Below are 21,068 nucleotides of genomic sequence, written 5' to 3'. Positions count from 1 at the left end.
GTTTGTACTTCCCTTGTAGCTCAGACTAAAGACTGAGTCTAAAGACTCAGTCTAAAGACTCAGTCTAAAGAATCTACCTGCATTACAAGAGACCTGAATTTGATCCCTGAGTTGGGAAGATCCCCTGGAAAAGGAAATGGCAACCCGCTCCCATATTCCTGCCTGGAAAATCCCACGAGCAGAGAGGCCTGGCGGGCTACAGTGCCTGGGGTCACAAGAGTTGGACACTACTAAACCACCACCATAAACATTTATATATATAAATATATATAAATCAATATATTTACACATAACTATAAGAAAATAAGCATATATTTTCTTGCTTTGTCAACTGAGAGAATCTAGAAACAGTCATGCCTCAGAAGCAATAAGCACACCCAGCACCCAGAGGTTAGTTTCCAGTGCTGTTGTCCAATAAGAGGAACCGGATCTCTTTAGAGAAATGGCTGGTTGTATGACACAGGTAAGGAATATATAAAATGAACATGGAGCATTCTGTGGTGCCAGAAAGTAAAGGAGTGCTACAACAAACAAACAACAAAAACAAAGGTAAGAAATGCCAAAAATGGCACCATCAGGAAGCGTTCTCAATGACCAACACTGGAAAAATTTTAAATACATACATACATACATACAAATAACAATGAATTGAGTGATAATCCAAAATATAAATATCCATGCATCCATACTGATCTAAATAAACAGACAACAGACAGATTTTTGTGCAAAAAAATTCCAAATAATCTATGCAGATAATCTATCATCAAAGATTTATTTATTCCATACATAAAGGGCATCTAATCAATTATATAAACATAATGACCATATGATATGTGTTTGTAGGTTTAAAGATGTTAACATCATGGACACTATATATACACACACAAATATATATACACCTATATAATATACACATATGTATATAATATATACACACATGTGTAGTATATATAGATTGTGTTCATTTTTGCATAAACTGTACTATTGTATAGTATATGTTACTACACAATACAGTTAACATATAGTGTCATGTCTACACATGGTTAATATGCAATTGGGTGCCATTGCCTTCTCTAATAGTATAGTTTACCTTTATATTTTATGTTCAAACTCGCAGAGTTACTATATATCTCACATTTCTAAATTTCAAAATATTGAAAACAGTAGCTCTAATACATTTCCACTGAATGAAATTGAGTATCCATGGAAAAATTAATTATAGGAATGTAACAACTAAGGAAAAGTAAAGAATAGTCTTAAAATCTACAGGAAAATAAGAAATTTAAACAATCAACTCTAAAACAAAGAAAGTACATGCAAGTTTAAGCTGAGATAAGGGAATCTAAGATTGTAAAAATAAGAGGACAATATATAACTAGAAGAAAAAATGATGCAAAGGAGACTAGCAACTGATAAATTAATAAAAATGGTCTATACATATAATGGAATACTGTTTTACAATTAAAAGGAATGAAATATTTATACATGCTACAACATGGATGAACTTAAAAAATATTTTGCTTAATGGAAGAAGACCTTGTACAAATGATTTTTATGTTCAAGAAATGTCTATAATAGGAAAATCTATTGACATAGGAAGTAGATAGTTATGTAAATCCCCTATGGGTGGTGATTGAATGGGGAATACTGTCAGAGGGTGACTGCCTTTTAAAAGACGTGGCATTTCTGCTTGAAAGTGATGAACATGTTTTAAAATTGTATTATGGGTTGCAACTCTGTGAACATACTAAAAATCATTAAATTGTGCACTCTGAATGGATGAATTTCATGGTATATGTGCCATAATAATAATTACATATTATATAATTTACAAATTAAAAATAAAAGGGATTTGAAAACAGTTTGGAGGCTTATTTTAAAAAATCATACATGGTAGGACTTTTCACTTTAGAGACTGAGTAGGGAGAGGAGTGGCATATGCAGATCTAAATATTGTAGATCATTTTGGCAAAAGTATGTCCCATGAAACAGAGGCAAAGTAATAGGACGCTATTACTATAATCAAGCCCAACGGAAGCAGGACCATGATGGTTAGGGTAGGAAAATGGTGGTCACATAATGGGTACTGAGAAGTAAAACTTGCAAGGGTCTTATTGACTATGGGGTGAAGAAGGAGAAAGAGGGGAAGGGAGAGTCAAGTTTGAGTGTTGAATGGTGATTTATAGTCCAGGGTGGTTGGAATATTATGAATATACACATGTCAAGATGTCTAAGTGGTCATTGAAACTTGCACCACAGAAGTGAAGGAAGAGAATAATCCACTAAAGACTGTGTAGAAAAACTAAAAGAGATTGGAGACATTCAGAGAGTCCCTCTTTTTGAGGTTGTTGAGGGTAGGGCCAAAAAACATGTTGGCAAAGAAAGTTTAAAAAGAGAGGAAAATAAAAAGAAAAGATCTATTTTGGAAGCCAAAGGAAGTGAGATTCAAGAAAGAGAGGTTATCCACACAGTCAAGGGAAATATTTTATTAAGCTGTTGGGAAATTATTGTTATTATTATTATTAAATTATTCAGATGAAGATAAAACTTCAAAGCATAATAGGAAAGGGGATGAAGTTGGAATGCTATTTACTCTTTGAAGAACATTATGTTTTACATGATAGCCCACAAAGAACAAAGCAAAGGGAATATAACACTATAACACAAGAAAGAATATTTAGGAAGAGATCAATCCAGTGATGGGTTATTCAGAGAAAAACAAGGCTAGGGCCTCAAAATTTTTTCGGTTATCTATGATTTCAAAAATTCCTCATTTTGCTACCATAGATTTTTTTCATCCATAAACTTTATGCAAATTACTCTTATAACAATTTATATCACCCTCTATATTGAATTTTAGAAGGGAAATGGTTTTCATAATTAAAATTGTTCATTTTACTAAAGTGATTAAATTTAAATTATAAAGTATTCAATTATTCATTTAAAAGTTTTGATTATGTAGTATTTGCAGTACAAGCTGCTGGGGTTATGATGAGTAAAAGATGACATAGACTCTTCATCAGGTAACTAGCAATCTGATACTGATTATAAGCATTCATCAAATTATGATAATAAAAATAAATGAAACATTGTTATGATAAGTGCTACTTCTAATATTGTGGATTATAGTGAATAATTTACCTTTATTCTGACTTTATCAAATATTATAATATCTTATATTTCTTATTTATTGCTTTCAAAAAATAGTCCTATACCTCATTGAATTCTCAAACCACTCGGGTGCAAGTCTAGAATCTGACATGACTTATCAGAAGTCACAAAACTACAAAGTTTTAAGGTCTAGCCTCAAGCAGGTCATCTACCTCATATAATTGTATCATCTTATCTGTCCATATGTCTCTGATTATTAAAGGAACATTCACGTGATCTGTAGAAGGACTTCTGCTGCTAAGTCACTTCAGTTGTGTCTGACTCTGTGCAATCCCATAGACGGCAGCCCACCAGGCTCCCCCATCTAGAGGAATGTAAAAGGAAAAATGTAGTATGTACAAGAAAAGAATTTCTTATATTTTCTTGGCATTGACTTTTTCCTGGAATGCTCTTTGGAAATACAACTTTTTTTTTTTTTACTTTATTTTACTTTCCAATACTGTATTGGTTTTGCCATACATTGACATGAATCCGCCACGGGTGTACATGCGTTCCCAAACATGAACCCCCCTCCCAAATACATATTGCTTATAGAAAGTATTAAAGTGATACACCCAAATCTTGAAGACACAGGTTTTATTTCAACAGTTAAAATGAGAAATCTAATGAAGAAAACCAAAGCCTGAGGCATCCATTTTCCTTTGGAAATTTTTTTTTCTGAACAGAAATTCATTTATTTAATTTTTATTATTATTATTTTTAATATTAATTTATTTATTTTAATTGGACGCTAATTACTTTACAATGTTGCAGTGGTTTTGCTATACATTAACATGAATCTGCCATGGGTGTACATGGGTTCCCCATACTGAACCCCCCTCCCACCTCCCTCCTCATCCCATCCCTCTGGGTCATCCCAATGCACCAGCCCCAAGCACCGTGTCTCATGCATCGAACCTGGACTGGCGATTCATTTCATATATGATATTATACATGTTTCAATGCCATTCTCCCAAATCATCCCACCCTCGCCCTCTCCCACAGAGTCCAAAAGACTGTTCCATACATCTGTGTCATTACCATTGGTCTAAATTCCATATATATGCATTAGTATACTGTACTGGTGTTTTTCTTTCTAGCTTACTTCACTCTTTAGAATAGGCTCCAGTTTCATCCACCTCATTAGAATTGATTCAAATGTATTCTTTTTAATGGCTGAGTAATTTTTAACTCTTATCAACATGGGAGCTACAGTCAAGGATTTAATGAATTGGGGTCATGATAAAAACCAGGGAGATCAAAACAGGCAGTGAATGACAGAGTTTAGATCATATCTGAAGAACTCATGTAGATGCTGAAATTCAGCTCAGTAGAGAGTGGTCCAAATTTCAAGGGAAAAAATCCAGTTGCCAAGAGCCATTTTTACACATGGAGATTTATCAACAAAGCCCAGGAAAAAATGTCTGTATAGTTAGCATCAGATTCAGGAAAATTATGGCTAGAAATATCCAATACTTTCATGATTTTGACTGTGATGTCAATATAAATGACTCTTCACCTTTGTCTTAAGCCATCATTAGCTCTTGATCTTATGTTTCATACTCTTGTCTTCATCCATATATCTTTCTAACCTCAAACTTGACCAGAATCACTATTTTCTCTCGAGCTGGCTACTATCCCAAGTTCCTTAAGTTAATTGCACCATCTTTAAAGTCATTCAAGTATGAAGCCTTAGCTCTCAGACTTCTCTGACTCCACTTAAACAAACAAAATATTTATTTTAATTGGAGGCTAATTACTTTACAACATTGTGGTGGTTTTTGCCATACATCGACATGAATCAGCCATGTGTGTACATGTGTTCCCCCATCCTGAACTCCCCCTTCTACCTCCCTCCACCCCATCCCTTTGGGTTGTCCCAGAACACCAGCTTTGAGTGCCCTGCTTCACTCATCAAACTTGCACTGGTCATCTATTTTACATATGGTAATAAACTTTTGACCACATTCAGCTGCCAGATCTTCTTGACCCTACTTCATTCATAACTGTGAGACTCACAATCTCCTTTCTATAAGCATGACATTGTGTTGGTGAGGCCATACCACTGCTCACCCAGATTAATATGATAGGCTTTTACTTGGCTGCATGAGTGCATGCTAAGTTGCTTCAGTTTTGTCCGACTCTTTGCAACACTATGGACTGCCAGGCTCCTCTGTCCATGGGATTGCCCAGGCAAGAATACTGGAGTGGGTTACCATGACCTCCTCCAGGGGATCTTCTCCACCTAGGGATTGAATTTACATCTCCTGTGACTCGTGCATTGCAGGCAGTTTCTTTTCTTCTGAGCCACCAGGGAAGCCTCTTTACTTGGCTAGTCTCTCTCTATTAGTTTCCCTCCTAATCATTCACTTTATCTTTTATTGTAAACTTAATCTTGATAATAAGCTTAATTATTCATACACCAGAACATAACTCAAATCACCTCTGTTCTGTATAAAATAAAATCTAAGCTAGCAGCTTAGAATTCAATGACATCCATCCTTTGACCTCAGTGACAGTTTCAAAATTATCTCCTAACTTTTCTCCATTTTTGCCTATTTGCTATTTGCCATGTAAAGTCCTACTTTTTCTTATCACGATACTTCCTTTTTTTGATGGTTTCTACCTCTGCTTGGAATATCTCCCATCCCATTAGTTTCTCTATGCCAAAACTCTATACACATTCAATTCTATATTTATAAAGTCTTCCAAAGCATGGAACTTAAGCCAAAAGACCCCCTACTTTCACCAAACTCTCACAGCTCTTAATCTCTTAAAAAAAAATGATTTTTGTACATCTTAAGATCCACTCCTGAATTTTACTATTTTCAAGGATATGATTGGTTCTTATCAATTCAGAAAAATCTAAAGTATTATTTCAGTGTGTCCAGCAAGGCAAAGACAAGCCATTGGTACTTCTGAACAAGTGAATACAGATAAAGACACCAAATTCTGCAACAGCTACACAGCTGCCCAAGGTCACACAGCTGTGAGAGGAGGGCTTCATTTCCAAGTCCCCTGAATTCTACTTCATGGCTTGTGCCTTACATCCACTGCCTCAAGTTAACCCACAGGTCTCAACACATCCCAGGGGTCTTTTTCTGCTTTTCAGCCTATCAATAAATGGGCTTTCCCCCAGACATTGGTGGGAAATACAAATGCCATGTACTTTTTCCCTTCCACATAGTAATGTTTTCTCCCCTCTAGGATCTCAGTTCCACTGAACACAACACTACTGCTATGTTTTCCTTGGATGCCAACATGAAACTCAGCTGAACTCCTCCTAACCCCTTGAATCTTGGACCTTAGGCTGCAAGTCACCTGGGTTTCCCATTTGCCTCACAAGTACTTTCTGGTTTCAACCCAGTTGGAAATATTGAGACAAGAGTCTCTCTCAGAGTGTAGTGTTTGATCACTTTTACTTTTTTGAGTTGGAGGGAAGCAAAACCTCTAAAAACAAATAAACAACTGTTAATCAAGCTTTTGATCCTCCTCAAAGTTTGAACTCTGTTTCAGTTTGAGGCAAAAATTTAGGTCAGCTCTCATTTTATTTATTTGTTTCAAATTTTTCAAGGGAGCCTTTCACCTAGGACGCCCTTGGGCACAAACACAGTAACATGCATAAGCACACACACTCACATACAATTAACATATTATTTTAAAATTCATTCACCTCCCCATAGAAGCACCGCAATTTCCAAACAGCTAAAAATAACAATAACAATAATAACAAAGCATTTCCAAAACCAATGTTTTATCAGTTTATCTTTCAGTGGAACTTGCCAAATTATCTTTTGTGTATGGTATGAGTGATGATGCTAAAAGTTTCTCTGACCCTCAAATGATCCTACCATCTGATTAAAATAGCAGAAGAAGAAAAAAAATCATCATTAGAGATGTAGTTGTATGAATGGAAGCCTTAATCTAGAAAAGTTTTTCATATCCTAGGCCATATAACATTGAGCCATCGACACCTCATTGTGAATTAATTTATAGGAGATTAAATGAGTGAGAACTCTCCATCAATGCAGACATTTGTTCACTATCCTCAAACCCTTCTTTCTATGACTCTGTCTATGCCACATTTACTTACTGCTGTTTGCTTATTGGGAAGACAAACCGCTACAACTACCTGGAATTTATTTAACAATTAAAGGCTTAACTTAAAGTTCACTTCTCCCATAAGCAGCAGGATGGAATGACTTCCAAGTACCAGGTGCTTTACACTATATTGCTTTTTTATTTTTTTGATGACTGTGTACCAGGATGAGTATTGGATAAATATATATTGTATATCTTATTCACCCAGTTAAAAAAGAGTTCTGTGAGTTCCTCCAGGGGTAATGGCTGTGCCATGTGCATCTTTACATATGCATTTTATGTAGTTAATGGCCAAGAAGTGTTGTTGATGAAGGATCTTTATTTCTTATGACTACTCTTATTAAGACCACAATCAAAGCAGAATAAAGTGGCATTGTGACACTGATTTTTGATGTGCCAGTGGAACAATCAAGTGGACGTAGTTAGAGATCAAGACACAGATTTGTTCTGAGCCACATTTGGATATAAATAAGTAAAAGGAATCAAACCTCTGAAGAGGTAGGCGGGTGTATGATTGAGGCCATAGCAGAAATAACAAGCAATGCAGAGCAAAAAGTTACTTTTCTTCCACAGACACAACCAAAAATTAAAAGATATGCAGAAGCAGGTAAGTGAGTGTGGGGTAAGTTCACAAATTGATAGGCCAGATCAAGTTTCTCATAAAAAAAGCCCCAAGGATATACACCTAGAATTCAGTATGTCTAGGGGTCAAGAGAAGACAAGTAATTTTTTTGAAAATAATTTCACAAGGCATGGGAAAGCAAGTTGTCCATGGAGAAACAAAGTATTGGCATGCAATGTAGAGGGTTCAACTTGGCCAGACACATACACATTTGTAGCAATACCCACATGCTGGGTTAAAAAAGATAACAAGGTGACTTTTGCTATGGTAATCAATTTGCCCTGGTTCAATGCTATTTTGCCTGTATAAGAGGTAAGAGAGTACTCATATTATTCACTTTTTAAATTTAAATAGAATTACAACTCTTCAAAGTAAATGACCATTTATCTCTTGATAAAAATTTTACATTTAGGTAATCTTAAAGGATCTATAGATCTCTTCTCCATTCCCTCAATAGTAAGGCAAGAGAGAATATAAAGAAACAACAACAACAAAAATTGAAATTGGAAGACTTGTACTATGCGGTATGAGAATGAAGATCCAGTTAGCAAGTTATTGTTATACAGACTACCAAAGGGAGTGTGGTGGGAATTATGAAATACAAAATGGATGGAGCAGAATTTAAGGATGAAAAGAGATTTTATAGGTGCCCATACCAGTAAGACTCAACCAAGCCTGCATATTAGAATCTCATGAATAATTTTTAGAGAAAAATATCACGCCAAAACCTCACCCTTAGAGATTCCTATGTGGTACCTGGGAAACAACACTTTTTAAAAACTTCCCAGTGATTCTATTGTACAGTTAGGGTTAGAAAGCTATCCCAACTCCTTCTTAATCTAGGAAAGAAAAGACAAATCCAAAGATATCTGTAATTTCACGATTAGGACACAGCTGGTAACAAGGGAGAAAGGAAAGCCCCCTTTTTAGCCTGGAGAATTGTGAAGATCACAAAACAAGCCGTGCGTCTCCTGAAATATGACTGCTTTCTACCTTGCAGCTTTGTTTTTAAAATCACGTGGTAAAACGACAATAAGCTACCACTATACACCTATTAGAATAGTCAACATTCTAAACATTAACACTCCCAAATGCTAGCAAGGATGTAGACAAACTGGAACCCCATTACCATTGCTGGTAAGAATGTAAAATGGCACAGCAACTTTGAAAGACAGTTCAGTAGTTTCTTATATAATTAAATATATTTTTGCATTTTCGTTGTTGTTCAGTTGCTCAGTCATGTCTGATTCTTTGTGACCCCATGGACTGTCACATGTCAGGCTTCTGTGTCCTTCACCATCTCCTAGAGTTTGCTCAAATTCAAGTCCATTGAGTCAGTGATGCCATCCAACCATCTCATCCTCTGTTGTCCCCTTCTCCTCCTGCCTTCAATCTTTCCTAGCATCAGGCTCTCTTCAAATGAGGCAGTTCTTCACATCAGGTGGCCAAAGTATTGGAGCTTCAGCTTCAGCATCAGTCCTTCCAATGAATATTCAAGCTTGATTTCTTTTAGGATTGATTGGTTGGATCTCCTTTCTGTCCAAAAGACTCTCAAGAGTCTTCTCTAGCACCACAGTTTGAAGGCATCAATTCTTCAGCACGCAGCCTTTTTTATTGTCCAGCTCTCACATCTATACATGACTACTGGAAAAACCATAGTTTTGATTCTACAGACATTTGTAGGCAAAGTAATGTCTCTGCATTTTAATATGCTGTCTAGGTTTGTCATTGCTTTTCTTCCAAGGAGCAAGGGTCTTTTAATTTCATGGCTGTCCAGTGATTTCAGAGTCCCCAAAAATTAAGTTTGTCACTTTTTCCATTGTTTCCCCATCTATTTGCCATGAAGTGGTTTTTATTTACTTTTACATATGATCTAGCAATTGTGCTTCTTGGTATATACCCAAATTAGTTGAACACATTTACTCACTCAAAACTCTGCAAGCATATGTTTTTAGCAGCTTTATTCATAATTTGTCAAAACTTGGAAGCAACTAGGATGGCCTGGATAAAGAAACTTTGGTACATCCAGACCATGGAATATTATTTAGCACTAAGAAGTGAGCTAGTAAGCCATATAAGGACAGGGTGGAAACTTAAATGTATATTACTAAGTGAAAGAAGCCATCTGAAAAGCCTACATACTGTACAAGTCCAACTGTATGACATTCTGGAAAAGGCAAATCTGTGGGGATAGTAAAAATATTAATGGTTTTCAGAGGTTGGGAGGTAGAGAGGGATGAATAAGTAAAGCTCAGGGGATTTTTAGGACAGTGAAGCCACCCTGTATAATGCAATAGTAGATACATTTGTCAAAACCTAAAGAAGGTGCAACCCCAAGAGAAGAGGCAAACTATAAACTTGGGGTGATAATGATGTGTCATGTAGGTCCATCAATCGTAGCAAATGTGTCACTTTGCTGGGAAAAGTGGATCATGAGGGAGGCTGTGGGTGTGTGGGAGCAGGGGGTTTGGGAGATCTCTGAACCGTCCACTCACTATTGCTGTGAAACAAAAACTGCTTTAAAACAGTCTGTTAAAAATAAATAGCAATTAATACTTCTAGTCCTAGAGGGGGCAGCCTGTTGGAGTTCTAAAAGATGGGCAAGTCTGTGTTATCTTTTCACCACCATTCGCTTACCTCCCAGAGTTGCTCACTGTTCCCTCATAGGGGATATTTTTTCTGATAAACTAAGTGTGGGCAGGTCCATAAGTGGTTAACAAATAGAACAAAGTTTCTATTAAAGTTTCTCCTCCAACCATCAAGAGAAGATGTGGCTGTGGAGTGGTAAAATGACTCATTTTAATATCATTCTTGCATTTGACTTGGCTTTTTTAATCTTTTTGGAGATTTTTCTCATTTCATTTTTTATTGTATAATATTTAAGGTATTAAAAATATATAAATATGTATATATTATGGAACACAATAAAAGAAGGATTTTATTTATTTTAAGCAATGTTGTGGACTAGCTTTAATAAACATTACACTCAGGATCAAAACACTTGCCTTTTGATCTTGTCTCTGCTTCCATAATTTCTGTTCATTTCTGGGAAGTGCAGTTAGTATAAATTTCAGTTTTTCATACTGTAAGTCTCATTTTTCCCTTTGATAGCATCCTCAGCCTACCCTGATTCATGGGAGATGTTCTTATGTGTTCAAGTGAACTGAAAAATACAAAAGAACAGTGTAAGCTATTGGCAGGATAGGGTTCTCCTTTAACTTTGGTATCATACTTTTTTTAGTCCTAATAGAAAGGGTCTTTTAGCAACATAGATATGCTGTTCCAAGAGGCAGTCACATTAGCAAGAGAATATTTGGGTGGACAATAGGTAGTCCAATCTTCAGATTCTGAAAGCAGTACTATTATTTACTTGGAGGAGTACTGGTTCTGTACAGTAAATTTAGGAACAATGATGGCTGTGGTCATGACCTCACAGTATTCCACCAGGTGGAGCCAGAGATTGAAAAGATGGTTGTAAAAGGAAGATAAAGGAAGACCACCACCCATCCAAGGAAGGCTCTACTGGGGCTCAAATAACTTCAAGTTTAGTGCGAGTTTATGTTAACCAAATAGATGGTAAGATTTCTGGCTAAGAATAATATTTTCGCAGATTTACAGATATTACAGAACAGAAATAAAATGATACATTACAAAGATGATAATTTGGGAAAGCAAATTATTGTAAAATAATTTTTCTGTATTGTAAAATACAGTGTGAGTTGCTATTACTGTTGGTAATATTATATTCTGAGGGGTTTATATACGAGTCCTGTACCTGAATAAGTTTAGAAGTCATTCCTGCTTCAATTATTGGGCAAGAACCAACGAGACATGGTGATTCAGAGAGGAAATTTATAACTCTTGTATTTGTAAAACTCATATTCCATCTAAACTCCAGTACTTGGCCACCTCATGGGAAGAGTTGACTCATTGGAAAAGACTCTGATGCTGGGAGGGATTGGGGGCAGGAGGAGAAGGGGACGACAGAGGATGAGATGGCTGGAAGGCATCACTGACTTGATGAACTCCAGGAGTTGGTGATGGACAGGGAGGCCTGGCATGCTGCAATTCATGGGGTCGCAAAGAGTCGGACACGACTGAGCGACTGAAATGAGCTGAACTGAACTGATATTCCATCTGGGCTTATAAAGTATGTCTATGTAATCCAAATAATCTGGGTATGCCAAATGGCTCAGCCCCACCTTGAGGGTCTCCTTTGTAAAAACACAGGATACTAGTCAAATGCAATTTCAAAGTACTTGTTCCCAATAAAATTATTAAAAGATGTGCATTTTACCACCTATAAAAGCACTCCTGAAAATAATTTGGCTCATCTTTTTCTATAAATCTTGTGGTGGTTTAGTCGCTAAGTCATGTCCAACTCTTGTGACCCCATGGACTGTAGCCACCAGACTCCTCTGTCCATGGAATTCTTCAGGCAAGAATACTGGAGTGGGTTGCCATTTCCTTTTCCAGGGGATCTTCCCAATCCAGGAATCAAACCTGGGTCTCCTGCATTGCAGGCAGATTCTTTACTAAGAATCTCTCAGGAAATCTAGTGAGAGATTCTCTTCCTCCACATTTCTCAAGTCTGTCTTTGAATTTACCCCTTGATACTTTGCTAAGCAGGGACATGTGTGCTACCTCTGCTGGGAGGTGAGTCTAGGAGAGCCAAAAATTTAGCAGCAATATGAGTCTATAATTTGATGCCTTTAAAAGGGAGTCTTCCATGCCTTTTGAAAAGTCTAGTTCTATACTCTCTTTGACTACTTCCGCCACTCCCAACCTCCAAACGACATCCAGTAGATAATTTTTAGTGACTAAAACTCTCCTTTTATCGAATTTCTAGGCAGGTTGAGTTCACATAAGAAAAAATCCTCATAAGAACTGCTTCAATTATTAATCTGCTTTCATTGTTTTTATTCTGCCATTCTTATTTCAGTATCAGAAACAGAATTGCTACCAACTATTTTGGGTCGGGGAAGATATTTATTTTAGGCAGAAAGAAGCCAGGTAAGAATTCTGACATGGAAAATGAAACTTCAGAAAAAAATTATTGAAGCTGGAAGCTGCACTTAGCCAGCTACTTCCAGTAGATAACCCTTAGTGACTCCAGAGGCCTCTAGAGTGGTTTGGTGATGTTATCGCCTCAAAAATCAAACAGAAAACAAAAGTCACCATATGATTCTCTTTTGACATCAAATCTGGAGCAGATAATTCCTAGTTTTCTCATCAACATTTCTTTTCTATGTCCAATAAATAGATAAATCCCTCAAATGATTGAGCAATAGTCTTGGGATCTAGGTATAGCTAAACTCAGTTAGGTTTAGAACATTCAGTACTTAAAGGACTTCCCTCCCTTTGTAACTTTCAATGTAGCAAAAACTGAGATATTTTAACAAAGCAGAAACTTGGATCGAAATAACTATAAACCATCATCTTCATTTGAATTCTATAGGAAATTATTTGACATAAATTAAAACATGCTTGAAATTGACTTATGATCTAAATTAACTTTGTCCCCTTTTTCAAATATCTATGTTTAAATCTCTCTATACCTGTATATGTATATGATCTATATATACATCTGTACATGTCTATACATGTATGTTTGTGCACATATACACATACACAAAGCAAAACTTGTTTTGTGAGGATTTTGGAAAAGAAATATGTGTGTATATGAATGTATTTTTTATTTTTTAAGAAAAATGGAATTTATTATTAAAGAAAATAACTAATCTACTTAAAATTAGTAAGTTCGACACTAACGCTTTGGATTGAAATCTGCTTTCTTTCAAATAACAGGTAGACTCCACTCCTAAGGGTCATTTCAAGTAAGATTTTGAGAACCCAAAGTAACAGTCCAGAGGGAGTCCATCCCTTCTCCTTTCAACATTTACCTGTTTGTAAATTTTGTCAGATGCTAGAAATATGGCCTTAAACACTACCATCTTAATATGGCCTTAAACACTACGTTAAACACTACTATATATATATATATATATATATATACATATACATATAATTTCATTCCGAAATCTTCACAAAAACAAGTTTTCTTCTTTCCAGAAGTTTTCTTTGGATTTGCTCATAGTTTTCCAATCCAGAATTATGTAAATAAATTATGTCATGCAAGGCAATATGTTCAAGAACTTATTACATTAAGTAAGCAAATGTCATAAAAAAAATCCCACAAAAACAAAGTCCCTCATTCAGGTTCCTTTGAAACATGTTTATTCATTCACTCTTCAAACTTTTCTACCTTTAAACTGCTTCCAAGCTCAGAGAGCCCCGGAAGGAATTCATATGCCTGCAGCTATACCACCCTGAGAGGATCTCTTTCAATTTCACAATTGTCAGGGGGAGTTGAGGGGTGTGGGGAGGGGGCAGGGCTGGGTATGAGAGGAAGGAACCCCAGCACACCTGCAGTGGAGAGGAGTTAGGGAGTGGTGCCAATGACTCAGGCCTGGATCAGGCTTTTAAACTCGGGATCTGAAGGCTGTTGCTCATTTTTAAAAAGAATAAAATAAAACAAGAAAGTCTTTGGCATAGTGTCATTGAGAAATGGGATATTAATCCTCTTGTCTGGCCTGAACTGATTCTTGGAAACTTATAATCTGCCTGCCTCGTTTTCACCTTTAGGTTGAGCTGAACAAGGGTCCCTCTTTATCCCAGGCTGTGATTCCTCCTTGTCCCATTAGCCAGCAGCCAGTCTCCATCCCTGAAACAGAGAGTTCACCCATTTTTGCACCTTCACTGCCTCGCATATGCAATGTGAGCCATGGTTGGTTTAGTAGGCCATGTTCCTGAACCTCTTATGTCCAGTTTCTTTCCCTATATCAGTAGACATGTGTGGAAAGGATAAGCCATTTCTCTGAGAATGTCAGTTGTGTTTGCCTTTTCATGAAATCTTTGTTCTCCTTGTTTTATTGTATTTGTGATATACTTACATGGCATGATTCTCTTTGCCAAACAAAACTCAACTTTAATCTCTTTGAAAAAAAAATATTAAGTCTTACTTTGCATTGACACTGATAGCTTTCCGGTGATATCAGTTATTTTCCATTTTAGGAACATGGCATCAGGAGTCTCCCAATCTCTTTTTAAAACATGACAAATGAGCTCTTTTCATATTCACAAAAAATATGAGCAAACCCATAAAATTCTCTCATTCCACCTCCCCATCTCCCTGTAAGAATGTGACCAGATTCCCAGGTCTCCTAGGAAACATGTCTGTGATAGACAGGGATTATCATTATAATGAGTATGCATTTATAATCAAACACTTTGATGTGTAATAAGTGCCATTAAAAATAATTAAATCTTACTCTGAGACTTCATCTGGTCCAGTTCATGGAAAATGTATCTCAGTCATTAAAGAGGAGTCCCTCCTTTGACCTAGTGTCACCCAGGAATTAAGTAGGCTTGTGCTGTCTGGGAAGTGGAGCAAGGATCTGAGTGTCAATTCATAATAATCAGTAATGAAACCCACCTTGCTGGGTTTCCCACCTAAAATGCAAGACACCCAGCTAACTTTGAATTTCAGGTAAACAATAAATAACTTTTAGCATAAATGTGTCACAAAAATTGCATGAGCATACTTGTACTATAAAACAATTCAATATGTACCAGAAATGCAAGCTTAATTTTGTCTTATATTTTTTATTTGTTAAATCTTACAGTCATACTTCCTGTCCAAACCTGTGAATACTTTGATAAATGTTGGCCCCGAACTCTGTTGTTCTGTCCAAACTCAAGTTTTGCAAATTCTGAGAGACACAACTGATGCTAGAGTTCCAGTCTCTTGGGTGCAACACAGGGTAACACTTTTTTTTTTTTTTGGTCTAAGCTTTTTTTCTCATCACCTCATATCTCTCATATCTATGACACTTGTCTGGAAGGTTTTAAGTCTTATGTAAAATACAAGCTTAGAACACAGTTAATCTGAAAATAACTTCTGTTTTTAACCATCTCATATAAAATTCCTCTGAGACAAAGAAGTGTTTAAGGATTGGAAGAGAGGAAAGGAAAACTAAAAGGGCTCCTAATATAAATTAATGTCTATTTATTAATATTTATAAATTATAAAAAGAATTTATTTATAATCACAATTATATAATTATAATTTATTAATATAAATTATATCACAATATAACAATAAATATCATAAAGATATTTTTGGCAAGTAGTGATTTAAAAAGAGATGCTCCACATAATAAATATGGACATCTTTCTCTTTTGCTTCTTTTCTAGATCTGCAAAGTACATATCATAAGTTGGTGAAAATTATAGTACTCTTGAATAAATTACAGAGTCATGATACTTCCCAGCTTTACAGAATGGTTCTAAGGATTTGCATGTGCTTTAAAGCTGATGGGTTGGTTAGCCTTGCCTTGTACTGTTGATAAATCTTTCCATCTGTATAACCTAGTTTTCTCTCAGTTGACCTAGAGGAGGTAAATCAAAGTTTATCTAATTTAAAGAATAAAATAAGAACCATCAACAAAATCATGATGATCTGTCTTAGTGTGAAGAACATTTGAAAAGGAATTTGGGAAGTCTGGCTTGGACAAGCTGGTGAACCTCCAATCATATGATCTAGTCATCTAAATCTAATTCAATAATCTTGTAGACACAAAATGGTATTTAATACAATGGGATCAGGTTACTTAATAAGCCTAATTATTATTCTAATTATGCATCATTCCCTGATGGGTAGAAAGGCTGTGTTTCCCTGTTGAAAAGCCATGAATAACCTTCAGAAGTATGGAAAATAACACTCTGTAATTTTGAGATTTCTGAGGACCCTCATCTATCTGTCTTAAAGAGTAGCAATTCATCCCTGTCTTGACATGAGTACATTTTAATTCCTGAAAAAGAAAGTGGAAAGAAGTACAAAGTCTTACTGTTTATTGTCCTAGTTCCTGCCAACATACTTTGCCTAAGAAATCTTCCTTCCTCACAAAAGGCCTGATATGCAGCTGTTTCTAAAGCAGGAATCTGGTCCACTTTTTTCTGATGAGTAGAAAAAGTACAAGATCACAGGGAAGGACTGGAGCTAAGGAAATATTTCTAGCACCTTGAAACTACTAGTTAGAAAGTTCAGATTAAGCAAATGCTGGTTTTCTCTTCCACTACCCACCTCCTACTTCTTTCTTTATTATTATTATTTTAAATAACGATCTACTCTGAATTTCATCAGAGAAACATGATATCCTAGGACCAACGGAAATACACATAAGGCTCATATAGGTATATTAAGAGGCTGGAATCTAAGGAAACTATGTGTTTCTTAATTAGAATGGAATCAGATGCTTTGACAAGTCTTGAAAGAATAACGTATGAGGCATTCCAGGTTTACCCTGCAGTCAAGCTCAGTGTTTCCAGCCTTTGAAGTTGCTGATTTACACACATCTGTTATGGGCTCAGCTGGACCCACCACATCTTTAGAGAACAGGCCCCAGATCCACTGCGTTTGAACGGTCTGATACAGCAGTACTGTTCATCCCTGTCTATACACTTGAATCCCTCAGGGAGCTTTCCAATACTCCCAGTGCCTCAGCCCCACCATAGACCAATTAAACCAGAACCTCTGGGGTTGGCACTCAGACACCCAGAAACGTTTTTTTAAAGCAACCAGATATGAGGTTAAGAATGAGAATAAATGAATTTTAAAGCATCCGTGAATTAAGATTCATAATAGGCAGATTTCTAAATGCATTCTGAATACTTCACTAAGATGAGGTGTTGAGAGTTAAAGAGAGTGACTTAGATGAAGAGAGATGACTTCCAACCTCAAGGATCTGGGAACCAATAAAGTTCCTAAGGTTCCATTTAGGTTTCTAAGCAAGGAAATACACTTTCTACCCAAGATGAAGGAAGTGTATAAGAAAGAGTGCCCCAAACACTAGATTGTCCTCCCCATTCTACTGCTGGCCAAGCTATATAATCCCCTAGGTTTCAATGTCCTCACCTAATTGATAAGGGGATGACATTTTACAAGTAACTCTCAACCTTGGCTGTGCATTAAAGTCATATAGGGTCTTCTGTGACATCCACTTGCCCAAGTTGTGCCTTGGACCAATTCAACCAGAATATCTGGGGTAAGAACTCAGGCATGGACATGTTAAATTTTTCTTCACGTTGGATTCCAGGTTAAATGGAGGGTGCTCATGTAAATGAATTCCAAATAAACCAGGGATATGTTTTTTTTTAATATATATATAATAAATGTGTCCTAAATATTTGCAAGGAATATATGTACACTAAAACATTATCTGTTGTTCATCTGAACCTCAGTTTAACTGGGTATCCTGTTTCCTGCCCAATCTGATAGCCCTACATATGGTAACCCTACAATATGCAGCCAGAAAAAAATGCTGGTCCCCTCGCTACTCATTGTGGGGTCTCCAGAAAAGTAATGTCAGTTCCAACTTAGGAGTTTGTTAGAATCGCAAATATTTGGGACCCACCCTACATCTATTGCCTTAGGGACTTCATTTTAACAAAATCCTCTGGTATTCATGTGCACACTGATGTTTGAAAATCACTGGCCTGGATTATCCTATCACAAAGTTTCCAACAATCATCCAACTACATCAGTCCAAACCAGAAAATCCAGAGGTTGCTGCACAAATCAAAACATATCCCTAAGTTCCTGGCTATGACCAACCTAGACAGCATATTAAAAAGAAGAGACATTACTTTGCAGGCAAAGGTCTGTCTAGTCAAAGCTATGGTTTTCCCCATATTCGTGTATGGATATGAGTGTTGGACTATGAAGAAAATTGAGACCCAAAGAGTTGATACTTTTGAACTGTGGTGTTGGAGAATACTCTTGAGAGTCCCTTGGACTGCAAGGAGACCTAATCAGTCAATCCTAAAGCAAATCAGTCCTGAATATTCATTGGAAAGACTGGTGCTGAAGCTAAAACTCTAATACTTTGGCCACTTGATGCAAAGGATTGACTCATTGGAAAAGACCCTGATGCTGGGAAATATTGGAGGCTGGAGGAGAAGGGGACGACAGAGGATAAGATACTTGGATGGCTTCACCAACTCGAGGGACATGAGTTTGAATAAGCTCCGGGAGTTGGTGATGGACAGGGAAGCCTGGTGTGCTGCAGTCCATGGGGTCACAAAGAGTCAGACACAACTGAGTGACTGAACTGAAAGTTTCTGGCAGCTTCAGGAATGGTTTGCTTACATTCTGATGAGGAAATCGACTGCTTCTCTCCTTCATTCCAACTCTAAACTAGCTTATATTATCCTTACTGTTTTCTGGAGAGTCATATACTTGAACTCCCATTAGACCTTTGCTCACTACTTGGCCTGCCCATGCCTGTTTTCCTCTCCACATAGACAGTTTGGAATTGACCCAGATCTTGCTCTAGTCAGGAGAATACAAAGGTGGACTGATTTCATTGGCCTGCCAGCACCCAAAATGGTGACTCAGAACTGACCTGTCTTTGCAAATATACTCCTACCTACAGGGCAGGGCCTCCTTACCTTACCTCATTCACTGGGTCTTTGCTGATACTAAGGACCTCTTACCTTCAAACAGATCTTTCTATCTATCCATCTATCTACTACTACTAATACTATTAAAATAAATTGCTTTTAACTCTTCTAGATTTAAAACACAGCACTGCAAAATGTCTTTAAGATGCCTTGAGCCAAAGTATTATTATGCTTTAAGCCATATCTTATCACACACCATTAGTTACTCACTCTGATCACAAGGCAAATCCAATTATAAAAATAAACACCAAGCATTTTGCTGTATTCACACCATGCATCACAAGGGCATTTGTCTGAAAACACATGACTCCAACATTAATTTTGCATTTCTCAAATATACTCACTTCTTTGTTCCAGTTTTAAGGGTTTCGATAAAATCTTAAGTGTGCATTGACCCTTCCTCATACATGAAGTTAAATCTTTATGCTTCCAAATCACTTATGTGAACTCATGGGAACATTGTTTTCCAAAACAGAGTACTTTCTTTCTTCTCACAAATTTGTTAGATTAAAAGTAATTAAGACTCCCATCCAAAAAGCAGCTATATAAGTTAAAAGTTAATACCTTATAAATGCAAAAGCATTTTAAATAAATTAAGATGATTTTTAGTACTCAGAATCTTATATCTGAAAATGTCCTTAAAGGTTCTACATTATACAGTTAAAAAAAATTGAAATTGTAAGATCATTGAGGGACTGAGCTAGATTTTAGGGCCTCTGGCTCTAGCCATTTTCCCTAGAAGCCTCCATCAAGGAATTCAACAGATAAATGTCAATTTTACTTCATTATTTTTCCAAATCTGTACAATGTACATACCACTCATTCTAGAGTAACTTACAATAGCATACATATGCTAAACTGGTTTCACAATTAAAAGATAAATTACTAGTGCTATTTTACAGTTAGCAGTTTTCTCCTTATGATTGGGACCAAGTTGATGACCTAACTTACATTATTTTTCCTGTTCAATTTAGTGTAGTTGACAGTGAACTCAGTTCTTCCCTCCAGATCATGCCTTTGGCCATGGAGTTCCTGACGGATGTTAGCTGGCTCCAACTTGCCCTCTCTGCTTGCTGAGGTGACAGGACCTCTTTGCCCCATGGGGACTAGAGGCATTCAAGCCAACACCCACACAGGGTGGGACTAATTCTCCCTGGACATAAATCTGCCAGATTGTCATCAGCTAGATCATCCCCATACAAGGGCAGAGCAGTATAAGTAAGCTGAATCATAGATTACTTCACAGCTTATAGCTAGTAAAATAACATACTTGAAGGTTAATGTGATTATTTTCTAAGCTCAAGATGATATACTTAGACATATATTTAATTTTTAACCAATTTCATTATATACATATATATAAAGTCTTACATATTCAATGATTATGTAAAGGTACTCAAAGTCATTTGCTAAGAAAACAAAGATTGGTTAATGTATAAATAATATTCTAACTAAAATGTATTTTAACATATGCTTTAAAAACATTTTAAAAAGTAAATTTTATAGGGAGAGATGAATTAGGAGCTTGGAATTAACATATAAATACTACTATATATAAAATAGATAAACAATAAAGACTACTGTATAGCACAGAGAACTATATGCAGTATCTCATAATAACCTATAATGGAAAAGAGAGATGTTGTGGGGAGGGAGGTGGGAGGGGGGTTCA

The sequence above is a fragment of the Capra hircus genome, chromosome 13, assembly GCF_001704415.2.
Source record: "Capra hircus breed San Clemente chromosome 13, ASM170441v1, whole genome shotgun sequence".
NCBI classification, from domain to species: domain Eukaryota; kingdom Metazoa; phylum Chordata; class Mammalia; order Artiodactyla; family Bovidae; genus Capra; species Capra hircus.
Note: the sequence above shows the minus strand (reverse complement) of the source record.